The 25890-nt window shown below is 57.5% G+C and overlaps 1 protein-coding gene across 4 annotated transcripts in view; it reads left to right on the plus strand.

Moving 5' to 3' along the window:
• Positions 1–4274: 4274 nt before the first annotated feature.
• Positions 4275–25890, plus strand: part of BICRA (BRD4 interacting chromatin remodeling complex associated protein) — a 77911-nt gene continuing 56295 nt past the window's right edge. For 2 of the 4 annotated variants that reach the window (XM_070223117.1, XM_070223118.1), the window contains exon 1: positions 5104–5314. The gene's annotated coding sequence lies outside the window, so the exon portion shown is untranslated. Of the gene's footprint in view, positions 4409–5103; positions 5315–25890 lie in introns of those variants that run through there. The other 2 variants (XM_023650007.2, XM_070223119.1) reach the window with 2 other exon arrangements.

Genomic DNA, 25890 nt, shown 5'->3' on the forward strand with positions numbered 1-25890 from the left:
GCCACTGCTGTTACCAGTTTGTTTCTGCTTGGGAAGATATTCTGTGCATGGAACAAGCAGAAGCTTATATTCACACCCCCCCCCCCCTTTTTAAATGATTATACACTCTTGTCCCTTCTTTGCTCTTTTGCACTGATCGGATACATAGCTCATTCCGTGTCGGGTCGTTCATTGCTTCCCCATATTGGGCGTACTTCGTGCCCCACGGTGGGTCGGACCACAACTATTTAATGCCTCCCCCATAGATGGACAGCTAGGTTGTTTCCGGGTTGGTTTCTCCTTAGGCATTTTTAGGAAAACAAGACCGGTGTTCCCCATCCCTTGGTTAGTATTTATCAAGAAACGGGCGGGAGCCTCCACCTGCCCGCTCCCTCTTTGCCCGCATCCGCCAAGGGCACCCCCTTGGACCTCTGGACCGGGGTCGCAGAGCTCCGCCCGGGCATCCTGCGCCGGCCCCGCCTCCCGGGAGCTGTCAGGCGCGGGCTGGGGGGCCCCCCGAAGCCCCGCCCCGCGGCTGGCCCGCGATTCAAATCCAGCCAATGGCAGCGTGTAAACAAACCCAGGCCCCGCCCCTCGATGAAAAATTACCGGGGGGGCCGGCGCTCGGCCCATTAACCCGGCAGGGGCTGTGGGCGTGGCCAGGCCGTGGCCCCGCCCCTGAGCGTGAGCCAATGGGCGGCCAGGCCCCGCCCCTCGCACTTGCCGCGCTGAGGACCCGAGGCCGGGCTGGGCTTGCAGCTGCCTGATTTCCTCGGCGCTGGCGGCTCGGGCTCCGCGCGGGCGGGCAGGGCCGGGAGTTCGGGATGCGCACTCTCGCCGGACGAGCCATGTTTAAAAGGGCGCGGTCAGAGGGCGGAGGTCGCCGCGGCGTCCGTGCTTTCTGATTCCCCTTTCCTTCCCCTGCCTGGCGGCTAAACAGATCCTGGACGGGTCTTTTGATGGAAACTTGGAGGAGCCCAGGGCTGTTTTGGGATGGGGCAAGGCTCTTTCGTGTTATGTCCCGTCTTGTTCTCGAAGTGTCGCCTACACCCAGAAGAGTGCACGGATCGTAAGGGGGCTGCTTGGCGGCAGACCCGCGGCGCCGGCATCCCCCCAGAACGAGAAACAGAACTTGGGTTGGCGGAGTTTTAAGCTTTGCAGCCGCCAGGGCAAGAAAGGAGCCGCCATGGGTGTTGTTTTGATTTTCAGAGGCACAAACCACTTAGTAGAAAAAAGAAAGAAAGAGAAAAGGAAAACCCTCTCTCTGCAGAGAGATGGCAGTCAGGCCTGCCATTGATCAGGGTCCCTTTGGGTAGGAGAGGGGGGTTGCTGGGCGGGCCCGAGGTGCAGGGCTCAAGTTAGCGGTGGAGGGGGTTAGCATCCGGTTGGGAGAGCTGGGGAAGCATTAAAATGAGTGGGTGAGATAGAAAACGCCATGGTGCTTGGTGGAGAGGGGGCCTCTCCGGGCTGGAAGGTTGGGTGGGGAATGGGGGTCTTGGAGCCCACGTGCTGGATGTGGAGAGGGCATCCGGCCCCCTGGGACAGGGCAGGTCAGTTTTTCACCATCCAGATCGTTCCAGGGCAAATAGGGGCTTTCCTGCAGTTCCTTTTCCAGTTGCTTGGGTATAATTAAAACCATGGACTAAAGGTTGAGATGAGGGGCCCAGAAATCCAGGCTCGTGTCGAGGTCGCGGGGTTTTTATCACCCCAGGTCCCGTGTCTGGGGTTACGTTGGGTGTGGAGTGGCTGCGGGGGCCTTTAGGAGAAGCCATTTGTCTCACAAGGAAGCAAACTTTTTGGGGGGCCCTTTATTCATTCAGCAAACATTTGTGAGTTGTCTGGCACCTTCCCAGCCTTATGTTAGGAGAGGAAAGACTGTGACCCATAGGGGATTAAGTCCCAAATAATTGGCGGGCAAAGGACCCTGTGTCACGAGCCCAGCTGAACACAGGGGTGCAGCATATTTGCTGGTTGAGGAAGGTGGGTGCATTTTCCCTGGTCTGGCTTCTCACATCTGTATGCTGCTTTGTCCTTGTCCCCAGAGATCTTCCATGTCCATTGTCCCATTGCATGCTCTCCATAGTCCCCATAAAGTCTGGACTCTGCGGACAGACAGCTGGGTTTGGATTCTTGGCTGTGTGGCCTTGATCTGGTTTCTTACCCTCTCTGAACCTGTTTCTCCTTCACAAAAAAAGGCTAGTGTTGAGATTTAAATGAGAGGCGGCACCTTCCCCAGGGGGTTGTTATTATGGTTATCAGACTGGGGAGTTAGATAGGATTACCTTGAACAGATATCCACAATGCATCGAAAAATAAGATGGATTTGATGGATGGATAGATGCACAGATGTGTGATAAGCAAGGAGAGTGACCTGCTGATGGGCGAACCTAGGGGTTGGGGATTTAGGTGTTCCCTGTAATATTTCTTCTGCTTTTCCATGTTTGAAAATTTTCATAATAAAACGTTTGTGGGGGCAGATTTCAGTGCCTGACTATGCACCCCCATTGGACAGATGAGAAAACGCGGGAGCTGGAGAAGGGACGTGCCCCAGGTCCGTCTGGTGACTCAGAGACAAAATTGGTGACAGAAGACCTGGGTGTACTGAGTTAGTCCTCACCCTGGCTCAGGAGCCCCGGGCCAGTCGCTGAACCGATCCAGGTTTCACTGCCAGCTCGCTTCTTACCCTGGAACTCACCACTTGCATCAGATTCTCAAAAGGAAGGGGTGTGTCACCCCCAAAGGCCAGCAGGTCTCTTTCCACGTGGGTCCTAACTGACCCCTACACTGGCCTTGGACGTCGGGTCCTCCGGGGCTGTGCCAGCCGTGGCTGGGTTTGGGGCCGGCCTTTTGTTGGCTCCCTTCACACTCGGCGAGGCCGGTTCCCAGTGGCATGGCCTCATGACCACCTCTCCAGGTCAGGTGTGCCTATGGGAGGGTGGGTACGGCTCACCTCTGTTCAGCAGAACTTTCTGGAGCACTAAGTGCCAGGCACCATTCTCGAGGGGCAGCAGAGCAAGCTGGCACCTGCCAGGGAGGGCTGGTGGGGGGGGGAAACTGAGGCTCCGTGACTTATTCGCTTCCTTGCTTATTGTCTGTGTTCCCTAACAGAGCTGTGTGCGTGTGCCGGTGGGGAGGGGTCTGGTCACTACGAGACCCCTGGCACTCACCAGATCCGGGAACAGTATCTCCTGTATGAATGAATAAACGTGGACAGTCGCCCCCCCCCCCCCCAAGTGCTTCAAGTCTGCTCACTTTGAGCCACTCAGTCCTCGGGGGCTGGCAGCTACGACAGAGACACCAGTGCCACCGGGCTCAGCTCAGGCCCCACTTCTTGGTTGCGTGACCTTGGGCCAAACCCTCCCCTCTCGGAGCCAGTTTGGTTTTCTACGTGGTAAGATGGGAGTAACTAAGAGTTTCTAGAGGGTTCTCTTCCTGGTGGGCAGGACTGAGGACCGGAAACACCGTGCTCAGCCCTCAGTTAATGCGCACTCCCTGCGTCTTGTCCAATGGGCTCAGATGTAGCAAACGGGACAAGCCACACAAAAATAAACCTGCATATTGCTGTTTCCTGAAGGGTCACATACCTCCAGCGGGCCTCAGAGGACCACCGTGTAGGTTACAGATGGGCCGCTGTCTTGCGTTCGTTCAGGGCAACCCATAATGTGTCCACTTCTGGCATTGATCACGTTTCCTTTGTATGGAACAGTCAATAATAACAGAGAGCGCTCATCTGGCACTTCCTGTCAGGCTCTGCTCTCCGTCATAGCTCATTTCCTCCTAATGACCCTATGAGGTGAGGCCTGTTATTTAGAGAGGAGGAAATGGAGGCCCGGAGAGGTGAAGTAATTTGCCCAAGGTCACACAGCACGGAAGTGGCCAAGGCAGGATGTGAACTAGGGGCTCACGGGTTTGAGTCAGACCTCTTAACCTCTGAGGTTTCTTAAATAATACGGGTAGCACCACCAAGATACCAGGATAAGTGTTAAAGCTTAAAACAGAGAAATGTCTCAATCACGCATTTATTAAATACACATTTATTGAGCGGCTTCTGTATGCACGAAGCCTTTCTAGGGCACTGGGGAGACACAGGATATTAAGACACCAGACTATAAGTCCCCCTGGCCTGTGCGCCCGGGGAGGGCAGGTCTGGGCTGTCTGGGTCCCCGCTAGGCCCCCAGCACGGCGCGGGGCACACAGTAGGCGCTCACCCAGCGTTCCCTGAATGAAAGCGTGAATCTAAGCGTCCCCCCCGCCAGGCGTTCACGGCCTGGTGGGGCGGAAACGGACCCAACACCACCGAGACGTCCCGGGGCTTCTGGGAATCTCTTGGGCGCGGTCCGAGAGGCCTCGAGGAGCCTCAGAGGCAGGAGGGACCTGCGTCCCCGGCGCCCTCCCCGGGGCCGGGGCAGCTCGGCCACGATCGAGGCGGGTGAGTGATCCAGCCACGCCCGGGGGGGCCTGGCCAGTCGCCCCAAAGCCTCCGCCACCTTCCACCCTTTTTGGCTCCGACTCCCAGGTCCTTCGCGGTTCCACCCGCGCGGCCTCCCCTCCTTCTCCATCCTCGACCCCCGCTACCTTTTCGAACCTTCGGCGCTCGCCCTGGGCGCGTCTCTCCCGCCCGGCGATCGTCCCCCTGCGCCGGGGGGGCGCGCCCAGGGCGCACGGCGCCCCCTCCCCAGCCGGGCCGGGCTCCGGGGATCTGGGTGCGCCCATCCCTTTCGCCTTCCCCCTCCAACCCGGAGCATCACTCGAGCCAGCCGGCCGCCTCCACCGGAGCCTGGGAAGGCGCGCCCCCGAACCCCGGGGACCTGCGCTGGGGAGGTGGGGGCGGCGCCGGCACGGAGGGCACCCTCCCGGAGGCCTCCGCAGCCTCCCATTCGCTCCAGTGCCCGCCGCTCGGCGCCGGCAGCCGGGGCTGGTTTGCGGAGCCTCGGGGCGGAGCCTCCCGCAAGCCCGTCCCCCGGCGAGGGCGGAGGGAGGGAGGGAGGGAGGGAGGAGGAGGCGGTGGAGGAAGGGGGGGGGCGGAACACAAAACCTGCAAGGGTTTTTTTTTTTTTGCTTTTGCATTTAATTAAAAAAAAAATTTTTTTTTTTTTTTTTTTTTTTTTTTTTGCAAACCCGAGGGGTCCTCCCCGGAGCGCGCGCGCGGGGTCCGGGACGCCCGGGCCGCGGTGCGGGGCGGCGGCAGGGGCCCGGCGGAGGCTGCCGGGCGGCCGCCATGCGATCAGGCAGTGCGCTGACCGGCCCGGCCGGTCGGCCCCTTCTGGGTCCTCCCTTTGCAGCCCGTGCGGGGCCGTCTCGGAGACCCCGCGCCGACGGCTGCTCAAACATCAGGGTGAGTTTCTCACAATGTAGCAATTTCTCTTTAAATCTCTTAACTCTCTCTACCTGCGAGTCGGGGCTGTGACAGGGCGCAAAAGCGAGGGGGGGAGTGGGGGTTGGCGGCGAGGGTGTATGTGGGGGGAGCCGGAGCCGGGGCCGAACCCACCCCCCCGACACTCGCACACGCAGCCCCCCAACCGGGGCGCAGCGCCCGCTGCCTCCTTTTTTTTTTCTTTTTTTTTTTTTTTGGGCTGCGCGCACCCCCCCCACCCCCGGCCGCCCCCCCCCACCCCCTGCATCCTCTCCCACCATCACCGCCGCCCCGATCCTGCGGGGACCCCCCCCCCCACGGGGCTCCCTTGCCCAAACCCGGCGCCCGGTGCCTCCCCGGCCCTCCCGCCGGCTGCCGGGGATACAATGGAGCGTCGGAAAAACGAGACCGAACGTGCCACGGGGGGGAGGGGCGCGGAGACCCCCTCCCCCCGCCCGGGGCCCCCCCTCCCCTCTCGCCCGGCTCCCCGCCTTTCGGGGAAGCGGAGGGCCGTGGGGGGCAGCGGATGGCGGTTTCCCGGCCAGACGCCCTGAGCCTCCGTGTCCCCGGCCCGTGCGCCCCCTCCCCACATCCCTCTCGGGGGGCGCCGGGGAGAAACGGGGCCTCGGGCGAGCTGGGGAGGGGGGGATGCGGAAGGAGGCCCCTGGGTCTCCCCCCTCCTCGCCGCCCCGACACAATGAAAGGGGTTGCCTTGGTCCCCCACCCCCCAGCCGTGGAAGGAGGGGACCCCCCGCCCCCGCTGGCGGGCTGGTCCCGGAGGGGGGCCGTTCCGGGGTGGTGGTGGGGGGGTGGTGGTGGAGGTGGAGGGAGGGGAGCCTTACCCCTGTCACCTCCCGAGATTTGGGGCGGCCCCCGGGTCCACCCCCTCGGCTGGGAATGGGAGCAGCAGGCCCGGCCCCGGGCACCGCGCTCGGGTGGTGTGACCTTTAGACAAAGGCAGCCGTTCCCCGGGGTGCGCCCGGGCGAGCCGGGCCCCTGCGGAGCGCGGCCGGGCCGCGGGCACCGAGGCAGGGATGGAGGTGGGGGGGGCAGGGATGCAGCCATCTGGCTCCCCCATCCCCGGCTGCCCCTCGCCTGCGTCCCCGGGGCTCCTGTCACGGGGCGGCCGCGGGGCGACAGGAGCCCGCCCGGGGGCAGCGGGCCTTGGTCGGCGGCCAGCGGCGAGCCGGGCGCGCGGGCGGGCGGGCGCGGCGGGGATTGGAGGACACCGAGGCCCCTTCCTCTCCGCGCCCCTTTGTTTTGCTTTGTGGTTGTGAGCAGCTGAACTGCCCGGGAGGTGGGGTCAGAGGCCGCCCTGTCAGCTCTCCCGGGGCGGCCGGGGTGACAGGTCGCAGCCCTCTTGGGGTCCCCCAGGCCCCGGGGGGGGGGGTGCTGCAGCCCGTGCCGCGCGCTCCTGTGCGCACAGTCAGCCCCTTTTGGCACCCAGCCCTCCCCTCCTTTCCCGGGGGCGCTTGGCGGGGACGCGTGGTGTACCCTGGGGTTTAGGATAAGTTGTCTGCACTTTTCAGTCTCTCCCTGGGGTGACGTTGGGGGGGGGCTCGGTCAACTCTGACCTCTGGAGGGAGGGGTGGGGAGAACAGGGGAGGTGGACAGCTCAGGAACCACCCCCTTCCCCTGGCCTGTGTCCCTGGGGACTTAAGGGCCTGTTTACCTACCCCACCCTCCCCCATAGCTCCCCCACTCCTCGATGCCGGAAATAACAACATCTCCCTACTCAGGGAGCCTTATGGATCGCCTCCTGCTGAGTGCTTTTCCGTCGGGCCACAACCCCCCACAACCCCCGGGGAGGAAGTGGGGACAGTTAGGATCCCCATTTTGCAGACAGGCTAATGGAGGCTCAGAGAGGTGAAGTGGTTTGCTCAAGGTCACACAGCCTGGACTGGTAACCGTCTCAAGTTTCTCCAGCTCGGCTCAAAGCTGTTAGGTTCTCCTGCACCCCTCTTTGGCGCTGTGTCCCTTTGACTTCGGTCACCCTGGATCTCAAATATAGATTATACCCTGGAAGGAGCCGTCGGGTTCCCCCCCCCCCCCCCCCCCCCCCCCCCCCGAGTACTGGTTGGCGGAAGGGGTGGGGGCGCCTGGAAGCTGGGCTGAGGGCAGGATTTCAGCTGTGGCTGGAGCAGGTGAGAGTGGGAGGTGTGTGAGTCAGGGGAAGGGGGGCCCCAGGCCTGGCTGGGTAGGGGTCGGGGGGGCACCTGCGAGCCGGCCCCGCTTTCATCCTCCTCCTGCTCCCCCTGAGCTGGGGCTCAGCCTGCTGCGCGCGAAGCTGAGCCCATGGGGACCTTCCTGGTCACTCTGCGCCGTGACCTTCCTTGGCGCCCGCAGGCAGCTGGGCCTTCTCCCCTCGCCTGGGTGTCACACCCCGTGTCCCACCTTGGGCAGCTCATTGAACTCACTGGTCCTCAGTTTCCTCATCTGTAGAGGGGATGATTATAGTTCCCTTAGTGACCTCGAGGTGGGAGAAAGGGTTACCCGGCGTGTTATTTCTGTTTCTCATTCAGCGGACGGGGTCTCGTGTGCCCTGCAGGGGTGGGGAGGAATGTGGGGTGCTGGCTGGACATTTTGGGGTGAGTAGGAGCAGGTGTCCACCCCGGAGGAATCCTCTGGGGTGGGCGATGGGCGAGGGCTGGCTGTGAATAATCCTGCTTGGGGGGGGACAGTCCCCCTTCCAGCTCTCTGGACTGGGACCCTCCCCCTGCAGCACTTCCTGGTCCTGAACAAACATTTGGGGGGTGGGCTGAGGCAGAGGGGCTGTGGAGGACCCCGCTGACCTGGTGAAGGAGGTCATACAGCTGATCTTCCCCTTTTACAGATGGGGACAGTGGAGTTCAGGGCAAGCTTGTTCCAGGGGCTGAGAGAGGCCTCCAGCCCAGGCGGCTGAGGCTGCTGCTGGCTGGGAGAGGGGCTCCATATTTGTCAGGAGGACTGGGGAGACAGCATTTTGAGGGAGCCCCTGCCCCCGCCCCCCACTGTTGTCCTCTGCTTGATGTGCACATATCTTCCTTCCTAAGATGACAGGCGTAAGTCATAATTCCTGGTGGGCAGCGGGAGAGGGGCTGTGGGGAGACAGGTCTCTCGAGGCTGTTTCCGGAAAGTAGAAACTGATTTTTTTTTGTGGGGGGGGAGTATGAATAAGGCCCAAGAGGGTCAGGCCTGTGCCCTGCCCCCATTCCTGCTGACTTCCTTCCCAGAGGCCTCTGGGGCCTTCTCCAACCTTCCCTTAGGATGTGGGCTCTTCCCCCTACCACCTCCAAGAGGCTGTGAAAGGGCCGAGGGGTCAGTGCCGAGCCCTGGAGCTTGGCGGGTGGGGTCCTGGGGTCTCAGGGAGGGTCCCCCAGGTTCCTGGGGGCCACCTTTTAACTCCAGGGCCTGCCACCAGCGGAGTTCCCGCCAGGCCCCCCCCAGCCCTCCCCCGTGGCCGTCTTGACTCCTGGTCTCAAGAATGTGGAGGGCTGCTGGTGGGGGGAAGTTAATTGGAAACAGGAAGACATGGCATTCCTTTCCAGCCGGCCCAGGCCTGGAAAGCGGTGAGGGGGGCTGCCTTTCTCCCTCTGCCGCCCCGCAGGGGAGACGGCTGGGGGGCATGGCTGTGTGGCCCTCGTCCCCGGGGGGCCTTCCCCGCCCTGGGCACCCTCCCTGGACAGCAAGTTGCCTGAGCTGCTGGCCACCATGTAAACCACCCGCCCCGCCCCCCCATGAGAATGGGTTGCCTGCCACTGACTCCCGGTTCTCGGCTGAGCTCAGGGCACAGGGCCTGCCTGGCTTGGCTCCCCGGAGTAGGGTGTGTCACACCAGAGGCACATGGGAAAGAGTGGGTTGACTTGTCCCCAAGGACGCCCTCCTCATTCTTCCCCTAGAACTCCCCCTGCCCGGAATACCACCCTTAGACTTATGTCCCCATTCACTGGAGCCTTTGTGTCTCGGTGACATGCACGTTTACCCCACCAATGGAAGGAGAGAGTTTTCGAAGACATTACCAGGGTGGGGACAATTGTGTTTGTGTGTTCACGGTGCTGGGGATCTGTTGGCAGGAGAAGCGAGAGAGAGTGGCTTCGTTTCTTTAATTGTTCCCAGTGAAACTTCCTGCAGGCCTACTGTGTGCCGGGGCCCTGGGACCTGGTCCGGGAGGAGGCTCCAGAGAAGTGTTGTCTTCAGGGCTGGATTCGCTGCTCTGGGGTTTCCTGAATTCTGGGTGGTCTGGGAAGGATCCGGGGGAGAAGCAACTTCCTTCTCTCTGTCTCTTTGTTCCTAAGTGACACATGCAGGGGACAAATTGAAAATGCTGACCATAGTGCGTCTCCCCCTCCATCTTCTCCGGCATCACTGGTCCCCCAGCTCACCTTCCCAGAGGCAGCACCTTGTCCCATTGTTCTGTGCACACACGTTTATGTGCATGTGTGTATCTTCCAGAATATTTCTTGTACACAGGTACGGAGGTAGCACGCTCTTCCCATTGTTCTGCATGTTGCTTCTGCCCTCCATTTCCCTGGGAGACCCTATGACACGGTCCTCGGAGGGTTGCCTCCATCTTTTTCTTGGCTGCGTGGTATTCCGCCGTGTGGGTGAATCCTCGTCAACTTAACACCAACGTGGGGGTGTTTCCAAACCCACACAGAGCCGGGAGGCATGCATCCACTTGTCCTACTGGGAAATGGGGATGCCAGTGGGATAAGCTGGAAGTGGGATTGCTGGGTCCAGGGCCTGCCACTTGGAAGGAAGGAAGGAAGGAAGGAAGGACGGAAGTCGTGCCCCCTGCTGTTCACTTCATCCATCTGTCTATCCCGGGGTCTTTGCTTGTTCCTCCTGCCCATAGCCTGCATCGTGTGCGTGCCACATGGTGTGGAGGTCAAGACCGTGGGTTCTGGAAGCTGCCTGTCTGTTGGTTCGAATCCTGGCTCTGCCACTTGCTGGCTGAATGACTACAGGCAAGGAACCCCCTCATTCTGGGCTGTGTACACCGTATTGGCAGGCGTGGGAGGGAATGCTGGCTTTTCCACTCACTTGCAGCCTCACCCTGGGCAACGGATCCCTTGTCTGGGTCTGGGTTTCCTCGTGTGTAAAATGGGCCCGTGGTGGCTCCCTCGTGAGGTCTGCTGTGAGGGCCAAGTGGACCGGCACCCTCCCAGGCCAGGCGTGGGGTCAGCTCTCAGGAACTGGCAAGTGACGTTGCTGTGATCTTCACTATGATTCCTGCTTTCTCGTGGGTCCCATACTCCACTCTGAAAGGTCCCCGTTGTCTTCCCGAAGGACACATGGGGACAGCACTGGCCTAAAGCACACGGGAGCAACAGGCACAGAGCAGGTGCGGGGGCATCAGGCACGGTGGAGGTCCCTGCTCTGGGCCTCAGGTTCCTCAACTGGAACAGTGGGAATGGCAGGAGGCCCACCATCCATGTGCTCACGGATGTCCAATGTGTGACACAAGGCCTGGCTTAGAACAGGTGCCCAGACAGCGTTAGTGGCTGCGATGATGATGATGACGATGACGATGATGGAGAGAAGTGGCAGAGTCTCCCAGGGGGTCAGGCACCCAAGTCCTTATTACCTTCTCCTAAACCCTAGGCAATCGATGTTGGCACCTTTTTTTGTTTTTTGAGGAAGATTAGCCCTGAGCTAACTGCTACCAATCCTCCTCTTTTTGCTGAGGAAGACTGGCCCTGAGCTAACATCCGTGCCCATCTTCCTCTACTGTATATGTGTCACGCCTGCCACAGCATGGCGTCCCAAGCGGTGCTATGTCCGCACCCGGGATCCGAACCGGCGAACCCCAGGCCACCAAAGCGGAACGTGTGAACTTAACCGCTGAGCCACCGGGCCGGCCCCCAATGTTGGCATCTTAAACGGAAGCCAAGGTCCAAGTCAATCTTATCCCCTTTGAGCCTCAGTTTCCTCGTCTGTAACAGAACTCCCTCCTGGGGTCGTCGTGGGCTTCCATGAGCGAAGAGGCGGAAAGCTTTGGTGGCGGGTCCGGCTCGAAGGAGTGTCGGGGAAGTTCGCTTTGCTCGTTCTTGTTATTTTAACTTTTTCTCGTGGAAATGTTCAAGCGCCCGGGAGGACTTGGGAGGATGGCGTAAGCAGCCCCTGTGTCCCCCTCGCCAGCTTCAGCCATTTTCTGATCATCTTTTTTGATCTGGGACCCCACCCCCTTCCCCAAATTCCAGACCTCACATCCTTTCAGCTGTGTTGTTATTGTCACTGATGGTGTTGTTATCTCCGGGGTCCAGAATCTGTTTCACTACCTCCAGCATCCGGCCTGTTCTGTGAGGGGGGGTGGCATCAAGCCCATTTCCCAGATTGGGGAAACCAAGGCAACAGAGAGTGGGCTTTCTGTGCGCTCCCTTCTGTGGGACCTTGGTGAGGTCCCTGTCTTGGCCGCCCCAGGCCTCGCACCCTGGGGCCTGTTTCTCATCCCACGGGCTTGGGGATTTACGCCCGGATGTGTGCCGCGTCAGCACCAGTCCTGATGTTTTCCGCAGACATCATCCCTGGAAAGGGCGAGTCGGAGGAGTTGGGCCGGTGACAGGGGGATGTTTAGGATGACCCCGGAGCTGAGGGGTGATGGGGTCAGCCACCTGAGTTCAAGTCCTCTTTCTGCCTTTTCTAACCTTGTGATGTGGGGGCAGGTGACTTCCCTTCTCTAATCTCAGGTCAGAGAACCGGAAGGACGAGAATAATAGTCAGTGCTTCTTTCGAGAGCCTTTGCTCCAATTAAATAAGGTCCCACGTGGAAAAGTGTTTCGCAAGTGCCTGGCTCAGAGTAAGCGCTCAGCAGGAGGTCGCGGTCATTATTGTGGTCCCTGTTAGTTATTATTTCTGTGTGTACTCTGAGGGGGGCGTAACCAGCTGCTATTTTCAAGGTAAAGAGGGTCAGGGGAGGGGGCCAGCCTGGTGGCACAGCGGTTAAGTTCACGCACTCCACTTCAGCAGCCTGGGGTTCTCTGGTTGGGATCCCGGGTGCAGACATGGCACCGCTTGGCAAGCCATGCTGTGGTAGGCGTCCCACATATAAAGTAGAGGAAGATGGGCACGGATGTTAGCTCAGGGCCAGTCTTCCTCAGCAAAAAGAGGATGATTGGTGGCAGATGTTAGCTCAGGGCCAATCTTCCTCAAAAAGGAAAAAAAAAAAAAAGAGGGTCAGAGGAAGGGCTGATGTCCCTGGAGCTCCCCAGCCAGGCTTGGTGGCCTTCGTCCCCTCCTCTTGCCCAGTCCATCCCTCTGCACTTCCCCTTTGAGGTGCTTCTCATGCTTGGAGGGGCCGGAAGGGGCTGTTGACTTCTGGATGACGCCCCTCCCCCGTTGCACCAGCCTCCTATGTCCCCTGCGTCCCAGCCTGGCAGCCTTGAAGCAGAATGAGGAGGGACGTCTGTCTGTGGCTGTGGGACCCTCATTAATGACCTCGGGGCCCTGGAGGGAGTCCCTGGTGGGCTCCACAGCCTGGGGGTGAAGGGTGACCCCGTCCCCCGGGACACCCGCAGGTCGAAGCCCCCTGGAGCCCCTTTTGCAGAACCCGGGTGCTGCCACTTGTGCACCGTGTGGTGCTGGGGTGGCTGTGACCTCCTGCCCTTCCCTGGTGTGCACGATGCCGAGCCCCCCCGGCCAGGAGGGCGCCCTGGAGGAGCTCTCAGCTCTTAGCTCTCAGCCTCTCATGCCCGGCTCCCCTGGGCTTGGCCTCGCTTCTCTCTCCAGAATGTGCCCAGCGACCTCCCGCTCGTGTGTCCACGCATGTCTGTGTCCCCCCAGCCCTTGCTCACCAAAGTGTAATTTACAAGCAGCAAAATACGCAGTTTGAGTGCCCATCTTAGCAAACGTGGCCACCGTGTAACCCACATCCCTATCAAGATCCAGGACATACACATCGTGGCCACAGTGTCTCCTTCCTAGTTGACACCCCCTCCCAGAAGTGCCCCTGGCCCACTCCGTCTTCTGGGTCCGCGTCACCTCTTTTCGCATTTCGCAGACTCGGGCTCCCACAGCGTGTGGTCCTTTGGGTTCACGTCTCTGGCCCAGCATTGTCGCTTGGAGTCCTGTTGCTGTGGCCGTCAGGAGGGCCTGCCTTTTTCCCCCTGAGCAGGATTCCAGGCAGGGTTTTACCTCTTTTCTCTCAGGAGAGAGAGGATCCCCCGCCGCCGCCTGGGCCACAAGGTCTTATCATCCAATGCCCGTCCGTCCCCTGGATGCCCATCCCAGCCCCCAGCCCCCTGGTCTAGGGACCCCCCCCCCCCCACTTTACTGTAGCCCCATTAGGATGTTGTAGGTCACCCCTGAGCTTTTCTTCAGGTCTGGCTTTCTCACTAGATGCTAAACAGCAGAAGGAGAGAAACGACATGCCCCATGTTCTCAGTAGGAGCCCCATAGGTGTTTGTTGACTGACTGATGGACCAAATGGAATGATGGATGCGTCACATGGGTGGAGAAAGAGGAGTAGGGAGCTCCGTGTTTGGAGTCCTTCTTCTGTTTCTCAGAAGGCGACCACCTGATTCCAAATCGCCAGAGATGTTTGTTAAAAATGCCAGTCCCAGGGCCCCACCCGGTCCGATCTCCTGGGAGGCCCCCAGCCACACTTGACCCTTGTTCCGAGGACGTCGCCCGACCTGCCCTCGCCTGCCCCCTGGTGCCCCGTGCGTGCTCCCTGGGAGCTCTCCAGAGAGGGGATGAATCGGAGCCCGTGGGGCAGCTCAGGACTGTGGCCCGCCCCCTGCTCAGCTGGGAAACTGAGGCTCGGTGGGGCTCAGGTGCTGCTGGGAGTGGAAGCCAGACGTATTATAATCCCGTCGAATCCGCACAGCCATCGGTTGTAAGAGTGCCTGCCTTTTCAGAGACGGTGAAGAGTTGAGAAAAATGCGGGAAGAGCCCTCATCCGTCCTGGCCTTCTGGTTTTGAGGCCCTTCCAGGCTGTGCCCCCGAGGTCTCAGGCGGTTTCGTGGGGGGCTTGTTCTCTGTCAGAGCTCTGTCTCCCAGCGGGATGAGCAGAGCCCCCTGCGTCTGCCAGCCCCTTGCCCTCCCTAAGCACGTCCCCCTTCCAGGGTCCCGGGTTTTCATTTAGACCTTTAAGAAGCTGGGCGCCGTATCTCCATTTATCACAGGGGCCACTGAGCCAAATTCTGGGCCTAACGAGCCCCTGGCCAGAGTCTGTAGCAGAATTGGGAGTTTATTTAACTGAGTTCCTAACATAAGTTTGCTTTAAACAAACATATACACACATGTGCGCGTGTGCGTATATATATAATATATTATATGTTATATAATAGTTTAATATTACACTTAACAATATAATAAAAATATGATAAATCTATATGTTATAAATAAATAAATACAAGTATATGCTTTTATATATATAAAATCCCTTTATTCTCATTCATACCCCCCACCCCCTCCTCGCGCATCTCACGCGCGTCTCTGTTCTCCTGAACATCCTTCTCTCTGTGTGGTGGATTTTTACCTTCTGTACCGGATCCTGCCGTTTTTCTCCTTCGGGGTCTTTTTCCGCCCAGCACCCACTTTCAGGCCCCCGTGTTGCTGCTCATCCATCTGGTCTGTTGCTTCTCCCAGCTGGGGTGCACCCTGGGGTGCCGTCATCATGGTTTGCTTAAAATTCTCCCCGGGACCCCCCCCCTCCACTGCCCCCCCCCCCCCGTGGCCACCGTCTCCCTCTCACAGAGGCAGCAAAGGTGAAGAGACTCGCCCAAGGTCAGGCAGCTCACCCGAGGTCACGCAGCCGGCTGCCGGCAGAGCTGGGGTTGAATCCTGGAGCATCCTGCTGGTTCCTTCGGACCCGCACAGCAAACGCACCCCTCCTCCCTGAGAGGTGGGAGCGGCATTTCAGGAGTGCCGGCTGGGCTGGGAGGTTAGGAGGAGGCGTTGCTTCTGGGGTGGGTTGTGGTATCAGGGCAGGCTTCCCGGAGGAGGGGGTTTCTGGGGACAGGTTTTGGGCTCAGGGCCATTCTCAGCAGAGAGAAGAAGCCTGGGATGCTTTGCAGAAAGGCTAATTGAAGCTTCATGGGGAAGGGGGGCCCGGGACACTGGCGCTGGGACACGGGGTGCCTCGTTTTTGTTGATGGGAGGTAAGAGAAAGAGGGAGTCCAGGAGGACCCAAGGTCGTGGGCCCAAGCAGCTGGGTAAAGGCAGGTGCCCTTTCTTGAGATGACGGGGAAGTGTCTGCAGTTTGGGGAGCTCAAATCGAGGGAGGAAGCTCTGCCACCCCCTCGGCTGGTGGAGAGATGCAGAGAGGAGAGAGATGGAGAATGAATGAATGGGCTGTGGGGTCCTGAGGGAGGACGGTGACTCTGAGTGATAACTGAGGTCCCAGGGAGAGGACGGGAGAGGGTCAAGAATCAACTGGGGTGGCTGCCCACGAGTAGGGGCAGAAGCTTCTTTGGCTGAAACAGAGAAAGAGGGAGGAGTGTCAGGATCAGGCACGGTCAGCATCTCAGGAGCAAAGGAAGGGAGTTTCCAGAATGTCTTAGCTTGGGTGGACTTGAGGTCGGGCTCCCTGGGCTGGATGCAGCTGTTCTGGAAGCAAGGATTTCCTGGGTTGATGGGTAGGTGGGGGCCGGAGGAGGACTGGAGTGTGGTGAGGGGAAGGATGGCTGCACGGATGGATGGAAAGAAGGAAGGAAGGTGAGGTCTCACGGATGGGTGGAAGGAAGGAGAGATCTCGTGGATGAGTGGATGGATGGATGGAAGGAAGGAAGGAAGGAGAGATCTCATGGATGGATGGAAGGAAGGAGAGATCTCATGGATGGGTGGATGGGTGGAAGGAAGGAGAGATCTCGTGGATGAGTGGATGGATGGATGGAAGGAAGGAAGGAAGGAAGCTGAGGTCTCATGGATGGATGGATGGGAAGAAGGAAGACAGATGAGAGCTCTTGTGGTCCAGAGAGTAAATAAAAGCTTGCTGCCCTCTATGGCTCCCCACTCCCTCCCGCCACAAAGCTCCTCCGGTCTGGTGGCCTGGGCCCGTCTCCTGAGCTCACCTCTGACCTTCCCCTTGCCTTGGTCACGCACCAAGCTCGTCCTGCCCCCGCCTTTGCCCCTGCCGTGCCCTCTGCGGGCAGTGGTCTCCCAAAGTCCTTCCTTCCTCCGGGCTCCTCCTCTTACAGGCCTCTGCTTAAGTGCCTCCTCCTCCGGGAAGCCTTCCTTGACGACCCGTCCGACTTCCTTCACGTCACTTGGTTTATTTCCGTGTTAGGATTCATCCCCAGGACCAGACTCCGAATAAGCCCATAATCGGTGTTTATTGAATGGATGCGGGACCAGGTGACCTTCACACAGATCGTGAGGGGAGAAGCACGTTGGATTGCTTTTTTTTAGGATCCGAGCGGGCTTAGAGGCTCAGGTGAGGAACCTAAAGGGAACGAAGGAAGGTTCTAGAAGAGGCAGGAGAGAGTGGTACCAGGTTGAGCTCAGGAGGCAAGGAGGAGAGGGGTGTGAAGGCAGAAGAAAGATGTTCGTGCGGTTGGGGAGTTCAGGAGGCGGCGTGCACCTGCTTGGAGACGGGGAGAGAGAGGGTGGGGGCTTGGCAATCCTCTTCCTGCTGGGCGAGGGCCCTTTTATCTTTTTTGGGCATGTGCTGTTTCCTAATTTGGGGGAAGGAGGTCTCAGGTCCTTTTGGGGTCTGCTCACTGGCCACTGACCTTTCCCCTGGAGAAACGCATCCTTGGCTTTCCCACCATTTGGTGAAGAATTTTGATGGGGGGGCGTTGAGGGGGGGATCTAGTTAAAAGCTTTACACGGATCGTGACCGTAGCAACAATCATAATAGCCAGCACTGCCCCGGCCACCGGTCTAGACCATTTACAAGTACTGAGTTGCTGGCTCACAGACGGGCCTTAGGATGTAGGCACGCTGAGCATCTCTGTGTTACAGATGAGGAAACTGAGGCACAGAGCCGTTAAGTGACTTGCTCAGAGTCACCAGCTGCTCAGTGGCAGAGTGGGGATCCCCAGCGCCCGGGCTTTTGAGCCATAAAAGCTTCTCTTCTTCCTGGTTTCAGGGACCGAGACCAGGAAGCCCACAGTCCGTAGTCTGGAAGCTGCCCCACCCCCCTGCCCCCCCTTCTGCCTAGGGTCCAGCCTGGATCTCTCAGCTGAGCCATCCCAGGCCCGGGCTCAGCAGGGCGCCCTCCCTCCCTCCCTCCTCCGCTGTGTCTTCATTAACATAACCGTGCCCCCCCCCCCCCCAGCTTCCTCCAGACAGCGGATGTGTTTGTGAGCTCGTGAGAGGCCTGGGTGGGTGAGGAGCGGGTGTGAGTCAGCAAGACCCGGGGAGGCTGGAAGGTGGGGGCTCCGAGCCCGCTGTGGGACCTGGCACCAGGCCCCCCCCCCCAGCCTCAGTTTCCCCATCAGCCAGAGGGGCCTGCCTCTTGGAGGTTAAGTAGATGACGTCTCGTGACAACAGAAGGGCTGTGTTTATGGCAGTAACCTGCGTCGTAGGGGTTTCGAAATTCAGGATATTTTAGACCAGAGCTTACCCTGGATGGTGGAACGCCCCCAGCCAGGCGGGCCCCCCCACCCCCCGCCCGCCCCGTCCCCGTCCCCCAGTGTGCTAAGATTTCTGCAGCCAAAGATATTTCTGCTGCTAACATATCTGTGGCTGTGACGCTCAGAGGGACACATAAAGACAGTCATTGCAGTTGGCTCTGCCCCTGAGTGAGTCAGGAAGAAAAAGAGTGGTTTTTAGAGATTTGGGAGGTTGGCGTTGCAGATATGGGGTCGTAGATATCTACCTAAAGTATCCACCTGGTGGGGTTGTTGTGGTGCTTTATTGAGACAACATATTGTCAAGTGGGCGGCCCGTCATAAATGCCCCTTGGTGTTCCCATCACGATTGTTGCTACTGTCATTGCTAACCAGCCTTTTCTGCACCTGCTGATGCAGGCAGACGGCGCTGGGCCCTAGATCAGCAGTTTCGCGAACTTGAATGTGCCCGTGAATTCCTTGGGAATCCTGTTAAAAGGCGGGTTCTGGTCCAGTGGGTCTGGGACCGGCCCGAGATGCTGCGTTTCTCACAAGCTTCCGGGCCACGCGTTTGAGTCTCCAGGTATAGAGTGGCTGTTGGATGGTTTCTGAGTTGCTTCAAGCATTCTGCAAATGCAGTGGAGACATCAGATGTCGAGGCTGAAACAAGATTCCTTAACTCTTGGCTTTGGGGTTGGCAATTTAAGGGCAAGTCTACATTAATTATTAAGGAATTATTATTAGTTGTTAAGGAAAAAAGTCACGTAACCGAGGAAAGTCTTTTCACCGTACTGCCTTCCTCCACTCCCCAGAGGGGACCCCTGTGAGAAGATTGGGGTTCATTCTTTCAATCCCCTCCCCCCCTTCTTTTTTTTTGGTAAGGAAGATTGGCCCTGAGTTAACATCTGTTGCCAATCTTCCTCTTTTTGCTTGAGGGGTGCTGCCTCAGCATGGCTTGGTGAGCCGTGTGTAGGTCTGTGTGCACGATCTGAACCTGCAAACCCTGGGCCACCAAAGCAGAGCACGTGAGCTTAACCACTGTGCCACCGGGCTGGCCCCTCAGGCCATTTTTCTATGCATATGTTTTTCCTGTGATCACACGTATTGTCTGAATTTTTCCACACCTAGTTTTGTAAATTGAGCAATTTAGCATTGTTTCCATGTCAGCAATATAGATCCCCATTCTTTTAGCAGCCTAGGAGTAGTCCATAAATTATTATTATTATTATTATTTTTTAAAGATTTTATTTTTTCTTTTTCCCCTCAAAGCCCCCCGGTACATAGTTGTGTATTTTTAGTTGTGGGTCCTTCTAGTTGTGGCATGTGGGACGCCGCCTCAGCGTGGCCTGATGAGCAGCGCCATGTCCGCGCCCAGGATTCGAACCGACGAAACCCTGGGCCGCTGAAGCAGAACGCGCGAACGTAACCACTGGGCCATGGGGCCGGCCCCGTCCATAAATTATTGGACCTCCACCCTATGGATGTTTTTTCAGTTTAGTTCCAGTTTTTTCTATAAGCTTCTATGCATCCGTATATTTAAAGTGTATCTCTTGCAGATAGCGTATAGTTAGATAATCATCTGATAATTGGAACATTAAGACCACTGCTGTCCAATGGAAATAAAATGCTAACCACTTACACATTATTTTAAATATTCTAGTCACCACGTAGAAAGAAACAAGGAAGATTAATGTGAATATATTTTATGTAACCTAATATATATCCAAAATACTATCATTTCGACACGTGATCAATATAGAAATCATTAATGAGATATTTTACAGTCTTTTGATTGTGGTAAAATACACATAATATAAAATTTACCATTTTAGCCATTGTTAAGTGTACAATTCAGTGATGAGAATATTTGCAATGTTGGGTAGCTGTCGCCACTATCCGTTTCCAGAACTTTTTCAACATTCCAAATGGAAACTCTGTGCCCATCAAGCATGCCCTCTCCCCACGTGCTAGAAACTTCTATTCTGCTTTCTCTCCCTCTGAATTTCCTTCTCTAGGTGCCACGTAAGTGGAATCACACAGAATTCATCCTTCTGTGTCTGGCCTATTTCACGTAGCGTGATGTCCTTGAGGCTCATCCACGTTGTAGCATGTGTCTGCTCTTTGCTCTTTTTCATGGCTGAATAATATTCCACTGTTTGGAGATACCACATTTTGTTTATCCATTCCTCTGCGGATGGACATTTGGGTTGTTTTCCCCTTTTGGCTATTCCGTTTCGGTCAACAATGATCCACCTACACGATGGTGGTCCCATAAGATCAGCACTGTAGAGCCGAGGTGTGGGGGAGGCTGTCCCATCTCGGTTCACGTAAGTAACTCTGTGATGTTCGCACAATAGTGAAGTTGCCTAACGACGCCATTCTCGGAACGTGCCCCTCATCGCGTGACTGTTTCACTGCTGTGAATGTTGGCGCGCAAGCCTCTGTGTGAGTCCGTGCTTTTTCACTTCTTGTGGATGCCTCCCTCTGAGTGGAATCGCTGGGTCGTGTCATTCTGAGTCACTTTTACCCCAGGCTTCCAACTTCTCCCCATACTTGCCATTGCTTGTTAGACGGTCTTTCTTACTTTTCCACGCTAAGTTTTCGAAATCCGGCATGTATTTCTCATTCATGGCACACCTCGCTCAGGATCAGCTGTATTTCCAAGGCTTGGTGGTTGAAACCTGCGGGGGCTGGCCCTCGGTGACACCGTGTGTGTTTACTGTCATTATCGAGGCAGCTGGATTTAACCCTCCCATCTTGCCATTTGTTTTCTGTTTATCTCCTGTGTTCTTTGTTCCTTTCTTTCCTCGTTTCTTGCGTCCTTTAGATTAATGAGTATTTTCGTGTTGCATCTTATCTCCACTGTTAGCTGATTCACGGTACCCGTGGTTGCCCTGGAATTTCCATTCTGCGTCTCTGCCTAGGACTTCAGCTTCCATTCTTAGTGAGATGGGAGCTGCAGGGGGCTTTAGAGCTGGGGGGAGGGGTGCCCCGACGTGACATTTTTGCATCCACGCCTTCAGCCCCTTGTGCAAGAGCATTTCTACTGGCTAGATCCCTTCAAGAGGACTTGCCTGGGCTAGAGGCAGCGTGTGTGTAGATTTGGGTCGGCCCTGCCCAATTGCTCCAGGCGGGCTCCACCATCCTTGCCTCTTGCAAACAGCAGCCTGGGTTTGTTGAGTGGCTGCTCGGTGCCAGGCTTGAGCTGGACCCTCGGGACACCGTCGAGAATCAGCCTGGGTCCTGATGCTTGAATGGCTCTCAGTCCTCGAGGCCTGGGGTGCCCTCTGGTGCTGTCTCTGAGCGCAGAGGAAGGCAAAGGTTCCAGAGGAACCGAAAAAGGAGAGGCAAGAGGATGTTCTAGATGGTGGCAGCAGGTTGGCACATCCCGGGTGGCGTGAGAGCCGGCCGGGTCGGGAGGTGGACGGCAGTGGTCTGGAGGCCGCATGTGTGGGCTCCCCATTGAGGCGGGACATGTCGGGGCGCACTTGGGGAGTGAAATAATGGCACCTCCCTCGTGGGGCTTGTTTAGGAGGCTTCGATGAGAAGACGGACAGCATGGGGCTGGCCTGGTGGTGCAGCGGTTAAGTGCCCACGTTCCGCTGCCGTGGCCTGGGGTTCACTGGTTCAGATCCCATGTGCGGACACGGCGCCGCTTGGCACGCCATGCTGTGGCAGGCGTCCCACATAGAAAGTAGAGGAAGATGGGCACGGATGTTAGCTCAGGGCCAGTCTTCCTCAAAAAAAACAAAAAAGAAGAAAAAGAAGAAGACACACAGCACACCCCAGGGTTAGGGTTGATGTTTGACTAAATCCTCCCCGTGGTGGGAGGGGCTCAGCATCAGGGACGGGTCGACCTGACCTGGGGGCAGGCTGGACCCGAGTTGTGGACGCTGTTTCAGGCCTGTGTCAGATAAACTTGGGCTTGGTGCTCCGGCTCGCTCCTTCCCGAGGCCTCTGTTAAAAGAGCATCAGTAACAGCTGGGCTGCCTCCCGGGCGTGTGACAAGGGTTCCATCAACGAGACGACAGCCCTGCAGAGCTCAGTACCTTCCTGGACCCTAGAGGGCTCAACAAAGGTTAGTTCCTATTATTATTACTGCTGTCATCATTATTGTTCATTTAAGGCCTATAGGCAACAACCAGAGCCTTCCTTATCCCCCGGGACTGAGACCCGGAGAAACGAGGTCAGTTGCTCGAGGTCAGAAAATTGCCGAGCTGGGACGTGAAGCCGGATCAGAGGCACAGGCTTCCCCCTTCTGGGCCTTTGGGGAGCCTCCGGCTTCAGCACATAAAAACTTCCCCTCTTAGAACAGCCCGCCAGCAGGACGCTATCCAAATAACACTGCCGGCATCAGTAATAGTACCAGCCGTCACCCGCCGTGACTCGTTGGAGGGGGGCGCTCCAAGAGCTGACCTGAAGCCAGGCTATTTATAGGCGTCTTTATCGCGCTCCACGTGGATGTTCATACGTTTGGCAGCAGAAATGTTAGCGCTTGGTTCCAGGGCGCCGCCTGGGAGCCTGCGTGGATGTTCTGTGACAGACACGCACCTCCCAGCAGTCTTTTTAAAAACCTGCATTTCGGAGCCCATCACACTCCAGGGTTTTGAGTAAGGAATCGGGACGTCTGCGAATATGAATCCTGTCTTCCCCATTCATGCCCCCCAGGTTGCATGTCACGCACACTAGGGGACATCTCCCAGTGCCCCGTCGCATCGTCGCATTGCGGTTGCCTCTGCCCCCCCCTCCTTGCTGACGATTCCAAATGAGCAGCGGCATCGAGCCGTGATGGCCAGGGAGCAGGGCGGGTGGTGCGGGTGGGCAGAGGCTTCTGGAAACCTGTCCTCCGAAAGCTGGGGGCGTGCAGTCTGTGTTGGGCTGTGGCTGGTGGTGAGAGGGGAGGGGACAGTGTGAGGGTGGGCCGAGGCGGTCTCGTGGGAACCAAGAGAGAGGCCGGGCCCTGCATGTGGTCGGGTGGAGGAATTAAGGACGAGCTGGCTGGGGAGGAGCGTTTATTTGCTTTTGCCCCTGTGGTGGCTAGCACGCGGTCTCCAGCCTGTACCCTGTTGAACTCTCCACCAGGGTGTCTATGGGTCCCTCAAACTTAATGTGCCCGACACTGAGCTGCCCCCACCCTGGTCCAGCCGCTGTCACCTCCCGCCTGGACCACTGCAGTCTCCTCCTCCTGGGCGCCCTCTACCCTGTGCCCCCCAGTCTGTTCCTCCCACACAGCCAGAGGGACCCTAATGTGACCTGAGCCCGCTCGCGTCCGTCCTCTGCTTGGAGCCCTCGCGTGGCTCCCGTCACTCAGAGGAAAAGCCCGGGTCCTTATTCGGGGGCTATAACTTAAACACATGGAAATTAACTGTTTGTAAATACTCGGTAAGGTATGTTCTATCTTTGCTCTTTTTTTGTCTCCATTTTCCCCTCCTCAAAAATGTAGGCTCTGAGCGAGCAAGCCTCTTTGTTTTCCTCATGGCCGTCTCCCCAGTTTCTAGAACAGAGCCTGGCACACAGCACGTGTCTCAGTCCTCAGTTGCTGAGCGGGTGAATGTTTAGTGAATGAAGGACCCAGGAAACTGCGAATGAACCAAAAGCAACTGTGCTGGGATGGCGGTTGAGAGGAAGTTGGGAACAGCAGAACAAAGGCCCCGAGGCTTTGAGCCGATGTGATCAGGCCGTGGGTGGGAGTGAGGGGCACTGGGAACAGCCGGGAGAGTGGGCAAGGTGGTGCCTGGGGGTCCGATCTTGACCTGACCTTCCCTTCTTTGCTGGGTGACCTTGAGTCAGTGACGTGCCCTCTCTGAGCCTCATTGCCTCATCTGTAAAAAGGGAAAAGAGCAGCAGTTGGTTGATTTATTCAGCACATATCTCATGCCTGCCTGCCCTGTGCCAGGCACTGGGGTAGATGAGGAGGCAACGTCCCTGCCCTTGTTGACCTTCTGGTCCAGGCTCCCACCTCCTGGGCCCATGTGTGAATTAAGCACTTACACGCCACAGGCCTGTGGTGAACCCCGCTTCCTGTTGTCAGGTTAGCTGTAGGCTAACCTCATCTGTAAGGGGGAGCGGGTAAAGGTCCCTTCTGCACCTCATTTATGGCAATGGTGACTTATAAATGGGGCTCTTATTATTATTATTTTTTGCCGAGGAAGATTGGCCCTGAGCTAACATCTGTGCCAGTCTTCCTCTATTTTGTGTGTGGGATGCCACCACAGCGTGGCTTGATGAGCGTGTGTAGGCCCACCCCTGGGATCCAAACCTGTGAACCCCAGGCCACCGAAGCAGAGTGCGCAAACTTCACCACTGTGCCACCGGGCCAGCCTCATGGGGGCTCTTATTCTTGGTGTGGTTTTGGGCTGGCGATGCAGGCTGGGGCTTCATCACGGAGCTTGCTTTTTTTGCAAAATAGAATTTTCACGAGCTGGACTTGGCTTCCAGCACCTTCTGCGGACCCTGCGTCTCTGGCCTCGGCTGTGGCCCTGACCCTTTGCTGCGGGCTCTTCCGCGTGGGGCGCGCCCTCGGTCTCCGGGGCGTGCAGACTCAGTTTCCTCCCCTCGCTCCTCCTTCTGGAGCTCGAGCAGCAGGCTGTGTGTCCGGCCGGCTGCTGGCTGCCCGGCCTTCGTGGGGTGGGTGGTTGTGAGTCAGCACCGCCCCGCGAGCCGCTGTGACAAACAGCCCTTTGTTCTCCACGGCTTAACACGATGAAAGCAGTTTGCTGGCACGGGGCATAGACCAGCGAGGGTGTGTCCAGCTGGGTGGCCTGGTGTGAACTCCTTCCCTTGTGTGGCTCTGTCCTCCCCTAGCTCGGTGGGGCCCACCATGAGTGAGGAATGACTGCCAGGCCTGGGAGAAGCGTCTGTCATCTTCACTTGCATCCTATTGGCCAGAATCCAGTCACGTGGCCACACCCGGCCGCAGGGGATGCTGGGAAATGTAGTCCAGCAGTGTGGCTGGGAAGCCAAGAAAATAGGGACGGGGGACCACACAGTCGTCTTCACCGGCGTGGGCATGTATCCGTGGATGCCCGCTCGGCCGGTGGAGTGGGTGGGAAAGACTCAGTTCTATGGGAGGGGGCGTCTGGATTAGCTGTTTCCTTGACTTTTATTTGTAATCGCCACTGAGGCATATATTTTACACGTGACCCAGGATGATGGACACGCGTGTGCGCGCTCACACACACCTATCTGAAACAAAAGTTTGGTGAGCACGTGGCCTGACCACCTTGGAGCCGTTCAGCAGTACGTTTTTCAAATTTTATTCTGTTCTTCTTCCTTCCTCTGTTTGAGTGATGGTTGAGACCCACTGAATTGATTTCGTTACTCCTCAAATATTGCAGCCCACAATAGGAAAAGCTCTGAAGATGGAAATAGGAGAAAATTTGAACTGGACGGGAAGCTTCTGGGCTCCGGACAGTACCCCTTCAATTCCCCACATGTCCCAAACCCGGTTTGAGAAGGGTGTGGAGGCATCGGGGCAATACCGAGGGTTGGAACACTTGGAATAGAATCTGCTTGCCTTCCACGCCCCCTGCTGCCTCCCTCCACCTGCTCACAAGGATCTAGTTGTTCTTGGAGCCAGCCTGGTACCTTCCTGCCTCAGGGCCTTTGCACTTGCTGTTCCCTTGGCACAGGGTGCTTTTCTCCCACATATTTGCCTGATTCTTGCTTCACTTCATTCCAGTCTCTGCTTCGATGTCACTTCTATTGACCACTCTATTTTAAAATTGAAACTTCTCCTTCTCCATCACTCCCTTATTAGGCATTATGATCTCCTAGCCACTTACCCCTAGCCAAAATTGCTTTCTTTTTTGTTGTTGTTGCTGAGGAAGATTGGCCCTGAGCTAAAATCTGTGCCCATCTTCCTCTGTTTTATGTGGGTCGCTGCTGCAGCATGGCTTGATGAGTGATCCTAGGTCAGTGCCCGGGATCCACACCTGTGAACCCCGGGCCGCCGAAGCAGAGCGCGTGAACTTAACCACTATGCCACTGGGCCGGCCCTCAAAATTACATTCTTTTAAAAAATTAATTTGTTTCTTCATTTATGGTCTGCTCCTTCTATGAGAATTTAGCTCCATGAGGGGT

Source organism: Equus caballus, chromosome 10 (genome assembly GCF_041296265.1).
Source record: "Equus caballus isolate H_3958 breed thoroughbred chromosome 10, TB-T2T, whole genome shotgun sequence".
Classification (NCBI taxonomy): Eukaryota; Metazoa; Chordata; class Mammalia; order Perissodactyla; family Equidae; genus Equus; species Equus caballus.